The sequence below is a fragment of the Moschus berezovskii genome, chromosome 10 (genome assembly GCF_049115385.1).
Source record: "Moschus berezovskii isolate FMDL1 chromosome 10, NW_MosBer_1.0, whole genome shotgun sequence".
Taxonomy (NCBI): Eukaryota; Metazoa; Chordata; class Mammalia; order Artiodactyla; family Moschidae; genus Moschus; species Moschus berezovskii.
Genome location: NC_142469.1, coordinates 42,492,120 through 42,507,625, shown reverse-complemented (window position 1 = coordinate 42,507,625; position 15,506 = coordinate 42,492,120). Strand labels below are relative to the sequence as shown.

Here is a 15,506-nt window from a genome sequence, read left to right as displayed (position 1 = left end):
GAAAAGAACAGAGAAAAATGAGGTAATTTCCATTGGAACACTCAGGCTTCATAGGCTGGGCCAGATTGTGATATGTAAAGAGGAAGATAATAATTAGTGTGTGGACCAAATCATGCTCTTCTCAGTGAGGTGCAAAGAAGAGGGCCACAATATGCATTGTGTTTCATGTCATGTTTGTTAGGTTTGCGGAAGTCAGTTCCTGAAAATTAGGTAACCATGACGCTTCCTAGTTAGGTTTCATTGCAACAGTAGTTGGCATAACAGGAGCTGAACAAGAGCTTAGCAACACTCATGTAAACTTCCCTTTTCACCACATTTGACACCTTTTTTGGAGCATTCCACATCTATGATCTTATTTAATTCTGTAAAGTACAAAGGAATCACAGATTTCATTTTAAACATAAAAAAACTGAGTCTAAGAGTAAGAAACTTACCTGGTATTGAAGCTCAGGTTAATCATCATTTAAATCCATTAAACCTATAACTTGCCTTCACTCACTCACACTTCGGTTGTTTTTATAAAAAACTTGCTCTCCAAGCATACTATCCAAGCTCCAAGCCATTTGCCCAACTTGTTTTTTAGGAACTTGGAGCCGGCAGCACCAGCTGTTTAAGACTGGGTACCGTCCATGTGCAATTGTCCACTTGGTGAACTTTTGATCTCAGAGGGCCAAAACCCCATCCTCAGAGGCTGCCATTTTCCAAGCAAGTGTACCTTGAAGGAGCCAGAGCTCAGTTGCGGGTCTACACAGAAGTCTCCTTGCCCACCTTTTTTCTTGTCTCCAGTTACCTTTCACCAGTCTTGCTCCCCACACCTCAGCTTTATCCCATAAGCATCCTGAGTCCCTGGCCTTTGGAGAGGTAGATGTGAGATGTTTTTTGGTCTCCTAGCTTAGCTGCCTTGTGAATGACAGCTTTATCTGCTATAAACCTCCACGTTTGCCTTGCTGTGCTTGGAGCAAATGAACCAGGTTTGGTAAGAGTATTAGATGTAGAATGATTATGACAATACAGGCCTTGTGATGCTGACCTCAGAGCCCTTCTCACTATAGCATTTCTTTATTGGTGAGGATATGTTACAGGATTTGAAATCTCATCCAGTATACAACTTTTGATAGGAGACAGAGAAGCAAGGGAATATTGGGGCAATTAGAAGATAGGAGATGAGCAAAAGGTAAATTGAAAAACATGGGTTTAACCAGTTTAAACAAGGACAGGGAACTATAGTCAATATTTTGTGATACCCTATAAGGGAAAATAATCTGAAAAAATATATTGTACATATATATAATACTACTCAGCCATAGAAAAGAATGAAATAATGCCATTTTCAGCAACATGGATGGACCTTAGAGATTATCACACTAAGTGAAACCAGACAAAGACAAACATGATATTGAATATAAGTGGAATCTAAGAAAAATGATATAAATAAGCTTATTTGCAAAACAGAAATTGATCCACAGACACAGAAAACAAACATGGTTACCAAAGATGGGAGGAGGGATAGACTAAGAATTTGAGATTAAAGCATACAGACTACTAAAAATGAAATAGATAACCAACAAGTATGCACTGTATAGAACAGGGAACTATATTCAGTATCTTCTAATAACTTATAATGGAAGAGAATGTAAAAACAGAAGATCCATATATTTATATAAAACAATCACTTTACTGTATACCTGAAACTAACACAACATTGCAAATCAACTATATTTCAATAATTTTTTTTAAATTCCAAAGTGTAAAAAAAAAAAAGATGTAATTCCACCTTAAAGTCATTTTAAAAAAGTCTTTAAAAAGTTTATTGGGGTATAGTTGACATACAATATTGTTAGTTTCAAGTGTACAACATAGTGGTTTAATGCTTATGTAGATTAAGAATTGATTGCTGTAAGTCCAGTAACCATGCAAGTTTGTTACAATATTATTGTTTATATTTCCTATGCTGCACATTACATTCCTATTATTTGTAACTGGAGTACCTCTGAATCCCATTCACCAATTTGCCAGACCCACCAACTATCACCCATCTGGTGACCACTAGTTTGTTTTCTGTACTTGAGTCTTGGTCTGTTTTATTTGTTCATTACTTTGTTTTTTAGATTCTACATATAACTGAAATCATACTGTATTTGACTTTCTTAGTTCACTTACCATAATACCCTCTAGGACTACCCACTGTCACAAATGACAAGATTTCCTTCTTTTTCATTGCGAGAAATACCCCACTATATATGTATATATAAATCACTGTGGATGCTGATTGCAGCCATGAAATTAAAAGACGCTTACTCCTTGGAAAGAAAGTTATGACCAACCAAGATAGCATATTAAAAAGCAGAGACATTACTTTGCCAACCAAGGTCCGTCTAGTCAAGGCTATGGTTTTTCCCGTGGTCATGTATGGATGTGAGAGTTGGACTGTGAAGAAAGCTGATCGCCGAAGAATTGATGCTTTGGAACTGTGGTGTTGGAGAAGACTCTTGAGAGTCCCTTGTACTGCAAGGAGATCCAACCAGTCCATTCTAGAGGAGATCAATCCTGGGTGTTCATTGGAAGGACTGATGCTAAAGCTGAAACTCCAATACTTTGGCCACCTCATGTGATGAGCTGACTCACTGGGAAAGACTCTAATGCTGGGAGGGATTGGGGGCGGGAGGAGAAGGGGACGACAGAGAATGAGATGGCTGGATGGCATCACTGACTCTGTGGACATGAGTTTGAGTGAATTCCGGGAGTTGGTGATGGACAGGGAGGCCTGGCGTGCTGTGATTCATGGGGTCGCAAAGAGTCGGACACGACTGAGTGACTGAACTGAACTGAACTGATATACATATGTATTTTTTCATGGACATAAATGCAACAGATTTCTATTTAATGATTTTATATCCTATAACTTATTGAACTCATTTATTAGTTCTAATAGTTCTTTTGTGGAGTCTTTAAGGTTTAATATATATAGTATAATAATGTCATCGATAAACGACAACGGTTTTACTTCTTTTCCTATTTGGATGTCTGTTATCACTTTTTCTTTTCTGATTTCTGTGGCTAGGACTCCACATTATATGTTGAATGAAAACAGCAAGGATGGGTGTACTTGCCTTGTTCCTGATCTTAGAGGAAAAGCTTTCAGCTTTTCATGGCTGAATGTGTTAGTGTGAGTCTGTCAAACATGGCCTTTATTATAAAGAGGTATACTCCCCCCATTGCCGTGGACTCTCCAGGTGGCACAGTGGTAAATAATCCACTTGTCAATGCAGGAGATACGGGTTTGATCCCTGGGTCAGAAAGGTCCCCTGGAGGAGGAATCGGCAAGCCACTCTAGTATTCTTGCCTGAAAAAAATTCCATGGACAGAGGATCCTGGCAAGCTACAGTCCATGGGGTTGCAAAGGGTCGGACATGATTGAGCAACTGAGCACACAGACACATGTTGCCCCATAACCACTTTGTTATCATAAATGGACATTGAATTTTATCAACTTCTCTTTCTGCATTTATCAAGATGATCATATGATTAGGCTATTTGAATTCATTGTCTGGTCTTCAACTTTCTTGGTATGGAATCAATTAGATAACACTTTATTAAAATACACAATCCTTGTTTGTTCTATTCTTTGTTTGGTTCAAACTCAAACATTTCAATTACCCACATATTTGAAAATCCTAAGGATTCTGATCATATAGAGAATCCTAAGCATGTTTCCTTCACTGTCTAAAGAGCTCAATAAAGCATCACGGGAATGTGGGCACCCACTATTGCTCTTGCTATTGTTTATTCTTAACAAGACATATATATTGCCACCATAATGAATCATTAATTATTCTGCAACTTTGAGCCAGGAACTATGCTAATATTAGATACTGTCTAGTTTAATTCCCTCAAGACCCTATGAGGCTACATCATTGCTCATATTTCACATGCAAAGAATTAATTTTTGTTGGTAACAGTATAGAAAGATCACTTACTGAGATCTGGTCATTTCATCATTGAAGTACTTTTAAAAAAAGGAAAATGTAAACATAGCTGCTCTTGTTGCCCCTCTCTGTTACCCTACAAAAAAATACTAGTAACTTAATACCAATCTCTAGCTGCTAATCTAGAGATGTGTTGTTATAAACAAATTATAGCAGAAAATATTTAAATGAATCTAAAAGTTGTTTTCATTAATACCAAACCTCCCCATTAACTACATTCACCTAAGGCTCCTACTAAAAGCCATGGAAGCACCATGCAGGTGCCTGCTGTGTGTGTGACATTCTGCTACAGATAATATACATAAGATGAGCCCAAATTGACTTCATCCCTTTATCTATATCCTTAACTGGGTAAATGCATGCAGAAAAAAGTGCTGGGGCAGCACACCCACTCCTCTATGCTACCTAAGCCCTACTCTTCTCTCCCATCTTGAGACATTTACTCCCTAAGGCTATTGGCATGGGATCAAAAGAATTTACCAGTCTGTTGAATTTAATACCAACTTCTATACACTGGGTAAATTCAATCACCCTCAGAAAACATTTATTCATGGCTTCCCAAGATGGCAGAGTAGAAGGGAATGCACTCATCTTCTCCTGTGAGAACTCCAAAATTGCAACTAACCACTAAACAACCATCGACAGGAGAATGGTGGATCCCACCAAAAAAAGATACCCCACATCCAAGGGAAAAGGAGATGCCCCAACAAGATGGTTGGAGGGGCAAAATCACATTTAGAATAAAACCCTATACCCACCAGAGATGCTCAGAGGCCTCAAACAAAACCATGTGCACACCAGTAACCAGGGACTCCATAAGAGACTGAGCCAGACCTGCCTTTGAGCAGCTGAGTGTCTCCTGCAGAGGCACAGGTCAACAGTGGCATGCCACAGGAGCAGGGATTCTGACTGCAGCCAAACTGGGAGCCACAGCGTGTAAGCCCTAGTCTAGAGTCACTGAACAGACAACCTACAAACTGAAGAGCAATTGTACTAAGAAGTTCTTACACTGCTGCACAAATTCTAGGGCCCAGAACAGATTTCCCAACCTGGGGATCCCACAAAGGGACTGAGAATGCCCAGTGAATTTGACTTTAAAGGCCAGTGGGATATGATTACAGAACTTCCAAACTACTTGGTAAACAGACTCTTGGAGGGCACAAACAAAACCTTGTGTTCACCAGAATTCAGGAAAAAGGAGCAGTGACATGACAAGAGCTGAGCCAGACGTGTCTGTGAGGGTCCAGGAGTCTCCAGCAGAGGCGTGGCTCAACAGTGGCCTGCCTTGGGGTCAGGGGTACTGAATACAACAGTCCTGACATAAGTCCTTTTGAAGGATTGCCATTACGCCTACCTGAGGCCAAAATATAGGCAGGGAACACAGCCCCACCCACCACTAGAAAGTTGGATTAAAGATTTACTGAGCATGGCCCTGCCCAGCAGAGCAAGACCCAGATTCGCCCACAGCCAGTCCCTGCCATCAAGAGGCTTCCTCAGAGGACAGACAGAATGGAAACCACAATCACAGAAAAACTAACCAAAATGATCACTTGGATCACAGCTTTAACTCAATGAAGCTATGAGCCAGGCCATTCAGGGCTACCCAAGATGGACAGGTCATGGTGGAGAGTTCTGACAAATGTAGTCCACTGGAGAAGGGAATGGCAAACCACTTCAGTATTCTTGGCTTGAGAACGCCATAAATAGTATGAAAAGGCAAAAACATATGCCACTGAAAGGGGAACTCCCCAGATCGGTGCCCAATATGCTACTGGAGAAAAGTGGAGAAATAGTTCCAGAAAGAATGAAGAGGCTGAGCCAAAGTGAAAACAATGCCCAGTTGTATATGTGACTGGTGATGGAAGTAAAATTCAATGCTGTAAAGAATAATGTTGCATAGAAACATGGAATATTAGGTCCATGAATCAAGGTAAATTGGAAGTGGTCAAACAAGAGATGGCAAGGATGAAAATCAACATTTTAGAAATCAATGAACATGACCATTATATCTACAACTGTGGGCAAGAATCCCTTAGAAGAAATAGAGTAACTCTCACAGTCCAAAAGAGTCTGAAATGCAGTACTTGGGTGCACTCTCAAAAATGACAGAATGATCTCTGTTTATTTCCAAAGCAAATTATTCAATATCACAGTAACCCAAGTCTATGTCCCAACCAATAATGCTGAAGATATTGAAGTTGAACAGTTCTATGAGGACCTACAAGACCTTATCGAACTAACACCAAGAAAAAACGTCCTTTTCATCATAGGGGACTGGAATGCAAAAGTAGGAAGTCAAGAGATACCTGGAGTTAACAGGCAAGTTTGGCCTTGGAGTACAAAATGAAGCAGAGCAAAGGCTAACAGAGTCTTGCCAAGAGAACACACTGGTCATAGCAAACACCCTCTTCTGGGAACACAAGAGACAACTCTACTCATGGACATCACCAGATGGTCAACACTGAAATCAGATCAATTATATTCTTTGCAGCCAAAGATGGAGAAGCTCTATACAGTCAGCGAAAACAAGACCAGGAGCTGACTATGGCTCAGATCATGAACTCCTTATTGCTAAATTCAGACTGAAATTGAAGAAAGTGGGGAAAACCACTAGACCATTCAGATATGACCTAAATCAAATCCCTAATGAGTATACAGTAGAAGTGACAAATAGATTAAAGGGATTAGATCTGATAGAGTGCCTGATGAACTACGGACAGAGATTCATGACACTGTATAGGAGGCAGTGATCAAGGTCATCCCCAAGAAAAAGAAATGCAAAAAGGCAAAACAGTTGTCTGAGGAGGCCTTACAAATAGCTGAGAAAGAAGAAAAGTAAAAGGCAAAGGAGAAAAGGAAAGATACCCCCACCTGAATGCAGAGTTCCAAAGAATAGCAAGGAGAGATAAGAAAACCTCCTAAGTGATTATTGCAAAGGAACAGAGGAAACATTAGAATGGGAAAAGCTAGTATCTCTTCAAGAAAATCAGAGATACTAAGGGAACATTTCATACAAAGATGGACCCAATAAAGGACATAAATGGTATGGATCTAACAGAAGCAGAAGATATGAAAGAGGTGACAAGAATATACTTCAGAACTATACAAAAAAGATCTTCATGGCCCAGAAAACCATGATAGTGGGATCACTCACCAAGAGCCAGACATCCTGGAATGCAAAGTCAAGTGGGCCTTAGGAAGCATCAATACAAATAAAGCTAGTGGATGTGATGGAATTCCAACTGAGCTATTTCAAATCCTAAAAGATGATGCTTGAAAGTGCTGTATTCAATATGCCATCAAATTTGGAAAACTTAGCAGTAGCCATAAGACTGAAAAAGGATAGTTTTCATTCCAATCTCAAAGAAAGGCAATGCCAAAAATTGTTCAAAATACCACACAATTGCACTAATCTCACACGCTAGCAAAGTAATGCTCAAAATTCTCCAAGCAAGGCCTCAACAATACATGAACCGAGAACTTCCAGATGTTGGAGCTGAATTTAGAAAAGGCAGAGGAACAAGATATCAAATGCCAACATCCACTGGATCATCAAAAAAGCAAGATAGTTCCAGAAAAACATCTACTTTTGCTTTATTGACTATGCCAAAGCCTTTGACTGTGTGGATTACCACAAACTGTGGAAAATTCTGAAAGAGATGGGACTACCAGACCACCTCCTGAGAAATCTGTATGCAGGTCAGGAAGCAACAGTTAGAACCAGACATGGAGCAACAGACTGGTTCCAAATTGGGAAAGGAGTACCTCAAGGCTGTATAGCTTATTTAACTTATATTCAGACTACATCATGTGAAATTCCAGGCTGGATGGAACACAAGTTGGAATCAGGATTGCTGAGAGAAATATCAGTAGCTTCAGATATGTAGATGACACCACCTTTATGGCAGAAAGTGAAAAGGAACTGAACAGCCTCTTGATGAAATTGAATGAGGAGAGTGGAAAAGCTGGCTTAAAAGTCAACATTCAGAAAATTAAGATCATGGCATCTGGTCCCATCACTTTATGACAAATAGATAGGGAAACAATGGAAACAGTGATGGACTTTATTTTCTTGGGATCCAAAATCACTGCGGATGCTGAGTGCAGCCATTAAATTAAAAGATGCTTGCTCCTTGGAAGAAAAGCTATTATCAACATAGACAACATATTAAAAAGCAGAGACATTACTGAAAAAAATCTCTCTAGTCAAAGCTACAGTTTTTTCCAGTAGTCACGTATGGATGGGAGACTTGGACCATAAAGAAAACTGAGCACAGAAGAATTGATGTTTTTGAACTGTGGTGTTGGAGAAGACTCTTGAGAGTCCCTTGGACTGCAAGGAGATCCAACCAGTCAATCCTGAAAGAAATCAGTCCTGAATATTCATTGGAAGGACTAATGCTAAAGCTGAAACTCCAATTCTTCGGCCACCTGCTGCAAAGAACTGACTCATTGGAAAAGACCCTGGCTCTGGGAAAGATTGAGGAGGAGAAGGGGATGACAGAGGATGAGATGGTTGGATGGCATCACTGACTCAATGAACATGAATTTGAGCAAGCTCCAGGAGTTGGTGATTGAATTCAATCACCTCCACTAGCTTTGTTCGTAGGGATGCTTCCTAAGGCCCACTTGACTTCGTGTTCCAGGATATCTGGCTCTAGTCCAGTGATCACACCATCATGGTTATCTGGGTCATGAAGATCTTTTTTGTATGGTTCTTCTGTGTATTCTTGCCACTGCGTCTTAATATCTTCTGCTTCTGTTAGGACCATACCAATTCTGTCCTTTATTATGCCCATCTTTGCATTATATGTTCCCTTGGTATCTCTACTTTTCTTGAAGGGATCTCTAGTCTTTCCTATTCTATTGTTTTCCTCTATTTCTTTGCATTGATCACTGAGGAAGGCTTTCTTATTTCTCTTTGCTATTCTTTGGAACTCTGCTTTCAAACAGGTATATCTTTCCTTTTCTCCTTTGATGCTTTTGAACTGTGGTGTTGGAGGAGACTCTTAAGAGTCCCTTAGACAACAAGGAGATCAAACCAATCATCTGAAAGGAAATCAGTCCTGAATATTTTATTGAAAGGACTGATGCTGAACCTGAAGCTCAAATACTTGGCCACTTATGCTGAAGCTCTAATACTTTGGTCACCTGACTTGAAGAGCCAGCTCATTGGAAAAGATCCTGATGCTGGGAAAGTTTGAAGGCAAAAGGAGAAGGGGGAAACAGAGGATGAAATGGTTGGATAGCATCACCATCTCAGTGAACATGAGTTTTAACAAACTTTGGGAGATAGTGAAGGACAGGGACACCTGGCATATTGCAGTCCATGGGATCTCAAAGAGTCGGACACAACTTAGCGACTGAACAACAACCAGGTAACTTTCACCATGAATATGCCATAATTCTAAGTTAAACTTTTCTATTGTCCTATGTCTTTTTCTTTAATTTTTAATTGGAGGATAATTACTTTACAATGCTGTGTTAGCTTCTGCTGCATAACAACATGAATCAAGTATACATATATCACACCCCTCTTAAGCCTCCCTCCCACTCCCATCCTATGTATTTCTCTTGGATATTTTATATGATTTCTCTTGTTTCTTTCCTCCAAATGCCCAATTCTAAAAGGCTTTCATTCCCCTCACTTAGGGACTCTCTTAACCTATGGATAGGAAAAACAAAAGAGTGATGTGTTTTACTACAGACATTTAAACATACCTACATGTAAGTGATTTAAGAATGGGAGCACTAGACTCTGATGGAAGCATTACTTCTGAGAAATTCACTTTGTTTAAACTCCAAATCATAAATAATGGAACACAGGAGGAATTTATGCTGATGCTCCACTTACTATTAACTCAACCCTCAAATACGTGTACTTTATCTGCCCTTTATCTAAAATATGAATCCTAAGCATGTAATTAATAAATAAGTGACGTCCTTAAAATAGGTATTTTAAAATATCTAAACAGAATTAGCTGCGTTCTTGTCAAGCTGTAAGCCTGCACATTCTGCTGGACAGGATATTCAATTTAAGCCATTAAGATTTTCTGAACAAGTGCTTATTAATTGAACCATAGCATTATAGTTGAGTCCCTTTCCACTTCCTCTTGTTAAACCTATTGAGGATGCAATGCAGAGCTATTTGGCAGGTGGCCACATGGTAAAGCAGCAGGACATATTTGGCAGGTTCATATTATAAGTTACCAGTTGCCAGACTTTTGCCATTTGGATGGATAACATCTCTGTCTCTTTCTACTTGTTTTAAATGTAAAAATATGTTTTCCCTTGACAGAATTATAATTCATAGAGGTATTAATATCATGTTCAGTTCAGTTCAGTTCAGTCGCTCAGTCGTGTCCGACTCTTTGCAACTCCATGAATATCATGTTAAGTATAAATAATTAGTTTAAAACATGAGTCTACAAAATAGTTTCAAAGCACATGGAATTCTTGCAGGAGAATTTTTTCAAGGTCATGTCAGGTCATCTGTAACAGGAAGGTGACTGGTATGGAACTACAAATATTAGCTGTAAATGGCCATGTTCTACACACAGCCCATTTAACTCCCAAACATGCAAATTATACTTTACACAAATGCAAATCATAGAATATGTACCCTACAAAGTATCTTTTCATCCTTTAAATGTTAATAAATCCAAGTTGAAGTGAGTTTGAACTTCTCCATCATTAAAATGTCTTGATTGGGTATGACTGTATGCTGAGTTCCCAAGCTGATTTCTTAGGCCCTCTGCATCATACTTGGGAAAAAATGAAATTCTGCTCTGGGAACCTAGGCAGGAAGGGCCCTGCCTTGGGAGCTATACTTTAAAAAATTCTGCATATCACAGACAGAAAAAACTTAGATTAAAGGGAACATAAGAGACTATGTCACTCAGAAGGCAGAGCTCAGTTCCAGCCGCTGAGCTATACCTGGAACCCTGAACAACTGTCTTCCCAACCAGCACCATTTAAGCTCCAGGGAAACACTTTAACCCACTGTTTGCCCTATACCCTCAAAATGGAAGTCCACAGTGCTTAAATATCTATGAGATGTGTCAATGCCAACACTGGAGATGGACGCTCCTTCAAAGTGATTTGGGAGGCCAACACATGAAGAAAGAATAAAAATGAATTAACCAAATCCTTCTTCTCACATAGTATGAATGCAATAAGTCTTGCATAATGATTTTCCAGTAGCACTGAAAGCATCCATTTTTAGGATTCTCTTTGTGTCTCAATTTGTGGCTCTGAAGGCACTCAGAGATTACCTTGGATACACAAAAGTTGCATATGGTGACTAATGAACTTTTTGCAGTATTAAACAATTCCTATCATCCTTGAATGTATATATCTGTGGTCAACTAACGTACCTAAGGCATGATCCTGACTATTTACAGGACTATTTAAGGACAACTAGATGAATACTGAATGTTAGAGTATTTTAACAAAAATATTTAACAAATTTCAATTTTTAAAGATGAGTTTTTAAAAATATATTTTAAAAAATAAAATATTTTTAAATACTTTTAAATATTTTAATAATTATTACATTTGCTATATGAAAATGAAAATTTGCACTTGCCTTTATGTTAGTAGATAAATTTAATACTTTGGAAAAATATACTTTCTTGAAAACATAAAAACTACTTTTAATATTTTACATTTAATTTGCATCTTGATAAAACTGTTTTCAATGAGTATACTTTTAATGCTTTAGATCGTGACTGCAAATACACAAAAATAATGTAAAAATGTTGATAATAGCAACATAATTAGAGCACAAATGTGCTAAAATAAATAACATGTATTTATATTATTAGCCATCAAACATACTTGGTTCATAAACATAATATTCAAATATGTACAGTAATAATTTAATTCAATTTTCTTTGATATCATCTCAACTTTCAGCATATAAAAAAATTATATCTTTGCAGAAATTCTTTTAATATGAAAGTATATTTGACAGAGTATGAAGTTTGAACAAATTAAAAAGTTGGTACCTCAGTTTATACCTTTTAAATATTTAGACACATGGTACATGTCTAGTATACAATTTTATTCTTGTCCTTGCCCCTCAAATGTTGGAAGAGTCCTGTTTAACAATGTAAATGTTTACCATGGATGGATATCACATCTTGAATTAAGGCAGCCTGTGTAAATGAAATGCCTATCCATGTTTATTATTTCATTCAAAATATGTGTACATAGCACAGTAGCTTTAAAAAATGAATCATGAAAAAAAATCACAATACATAATGTTTGGAACAACTGACTTAGTATTTGCTTTATGGCATACACTCATAAATGGTAGACTTAAATTGTCCCCAGTTTGGCACAAATACTACTCAGAATTAACATGAAATTAGCAGAGAATTGGAGCTTAAGACTCATTTTCACAAAATCTGTATCTAAACACCCATTTTCAGTTAACATCAGTTCCACTTTTAGAATCTTATTCTGCAAGGGATCAGTTAAATGGTGAATGAAATGTCTGCTAGAACATTCAAAGTTCATAGCAGACACTTATTTCTCCATTATTATCTACCTTAATTATGCATGGTGGTCTTTTCCTCTACTGTCTTTTTCACAACAATTACAACATCCAAAGCATTAGGTTAATAAGGCTGGAGACTTTAAGGTCAGATTGGAAATAAAGGGAAACATCAACAAGTTTTGTCACCATAGAGAATCATTCTTACAAAGATATCCCAACATTTCCTTTAAGAATGATTGCATTTGCAACAACATAAGAATCCAAGAGAGAATCCCAACAGATATTGGGTTGACCAAAAAATTATTCTGAATGAACTTTTTGGTCAACCCAAGAGAAATTCACATAGGTACAACAACCTGTATTGGATAACTGCAAAAAAAAAAAAGCAATTCTTTTCAGAAGTTAAGGATCAATTTTGACAAAACAGAGATCTCTGGAAGCCATATTTTAATATTAAATTATGATAATAACTATAGGATATTTAAAAACAAGCAGTGGATTATTTAACAATATGAAAAAATATACACATGCAAAGGAAGTGGATAGTTATTTGAAAGTAACATTTTATGATTATTGACTCAGTCCAACAAATGATTCCTTTCTTCAGAGATTTTTCAATCCTAGATCAATGTTCATGTAATATTTCTAAATTTAGCTTTGTATATCATTTAAGGTCATTATGAAAGTAAAAGTTTTTAAAGATATTCTCTTCACCTGTTACAATCCAATTTTGTGTAGCCTCTGCTATTTCAAAACTTTCTATGAGTATATCTGAAATGAGTTACAGATTGGTTGTTTTGTTTTCTTGTAACTGTTCCTTTACTCTAGTGCCCAGCATGACTCTGTGACAGCTGGTTGCCAGAAAGCACTCTATCGTTTTGCTAATAATCAGATTTTACTGTCCCTGGAAAAAATAGGAAATGATGTGGACTAAAAAGGGATTTCATCTTAAACATTTTGGGAAAAAAATAGCAAACTTCAAATGCCATTTTGAGAGACCTGGAAAAATAAAGCCATGTGTCCATCTTGGACATTTTATTAAGTGTTGCATTGTTGAATGGGGATTTCTTGGTGTCCTAGCCAACAAAGAAAGGTCTAAAAGTTCTTTATTATTATCATTATTATTTTAGAATTTCTCTTCAAATGAAACCATATAATTTCTATAAATCAACTACATTTGTTAACATTCATGCATACTTTTATGAATTTTCATGTTATAATTTAATTTTAAATTTGCTTTCAGAGTTGATAAGTATTATAAGGTGGCACAATTCATTTTTATAACTATTTAAGTTTAACTCTGTGATGTATACCACATTTGTATACAAAGAAAGTTCTTTAGGAATGATAAGTAAAAAGAAAAGCTTTTTAAATTCATAGTATCAAACGTTCTTCAAATATTCTAAACAAGATTTTTAAAATTTTAATGATCTTTTTTCTGCATGTATAATATTTGTCTGGGGTCTGCCATCAGCGTGTCTTTTAGTGTGAAAGTTGCTCAGTCGTGTCCGACTCTTTGCGACCCCATGGACTATACAGTCCATGGAATTCTCCAGGCCAGAATACTGGTGTGGGCAGTCATTCCCTTCTCCAGGGGATCTTCCCAACCCAGGGATCGAACCCTGGTCTCCTGCATTGCAGGTGGATTCTTTACCAGGTGAGCCACCAGGGAAGCCCCTTTTCTATAATAAACAGTACCAAATATCAGTATAAGAGTGGAATGATAAGAATGTGTTTTCCAGAACAAGGTAACTTACATAAATTGACATAACACTGAGAAATTGTACTTCTTTGGAAGAATCATAATGATACTATGCTAGGATACTTTTTTCTGTCTGCATTTATTTCTTTATTTATATTCAAAGTCATGAGCTCTTCACATAGTTTTCCACATAAGTGCATTGTGCTGTGTTTACAAATCAACAAAGACTATTTTTTGAATTATCAATTTGCAGATTATGTAGATTTACACTTTCAATTCTTTTCATGTCAAAGGTTCTTGGTTGTATTTTTATATTTAACATATTTAATACTGATATCATTAACCTGCGAACTACCTAGAACTAAAGGGACATTTACGTTGGTCGAACACCATAGTCTCATTCCTTCTCATTAGAAGATGCAACTATTCATGAAGAAATCATTATATTTCTGGCTTTTATCATATATTAATCTCTAAAAGTGAGTAACACATGAGAGCCTTAAATTTCTACATTTTGCACCGATACTTTTACTGATAAATCGATAGGAAAAAAACCCATGCCCAGTTTGCCTTCAGTGAAATTTCAGGGTGGAAGGAGTCCTATCCCATGCATGACTTGAGGCAGATCAAAAAAATAGGGAAAATACGCTATTAAAGAGCTTGATATATCTTCACTTAAAAACAGTGTGGCTAAGTTCCCAGGGAACTGCTATTGATAAATTGCAAAGTTCCCCTGGTCTCCTTTTTCTCTTGAGCAAGCTTTGAGCTTACTCACCATCAGACCAGAGACACTGCCCACCAGGTGTTGTGGTAACTGCAGAGAAACTGCCTGGTCCCTAGGAGCTCCCTATGTACTCCTGTTATACTTGAAATGCTTAATCAAAAAGTGAATATCATTTTCCCATAAAACAAGAGTGTGCAGTGACTTTTAATAGCTAAAAATGTTCTCTGAAGAATGACAAGACCTATTATCTGGAAAGTTGCAGTTTGAAATGCAGTCCCCAGACCAAGGAAGGGCATCAGTATCACTGCGAGCTATTGGAAACGCAGATTCCCTGGCCCTACCTGAGATCTGTGAATCAGAAACTGGATTTTAGGAGGTCCTGAGGTGATTCAAATGCACATTCAACTTTCAGGATCACAGATCTAGAGAAGTTCTCATAGGATTCATGGTGAATGAACTGCTTCTATTAGTGATTTATTTATAACTATACTCGAACAATATAATAAAAATAAATTGCCAGGATAATGAAAGAAATACAGACAGATAAACTATAATTTTGGCTTTTCTGTTATTAGAATCAGTTAGAACCAA

The 15,506-nt window shown here is 37.3% G+C and overlaps 1 long non-coding RNA gene across 3 annotated transcripts in view; it reads right to left on the bottom strand.

Moving 5' to 3' along the window:
• Positions 1 to 15,506, bottom strand: part of LOC129561191 (uncharacterized) — a 166,196-nt gene that overhangs the window by 46,044 nt on the left and 104,646 nt on the right. The gene's annotated exons all lie outside the window — the stretch shown is intronic.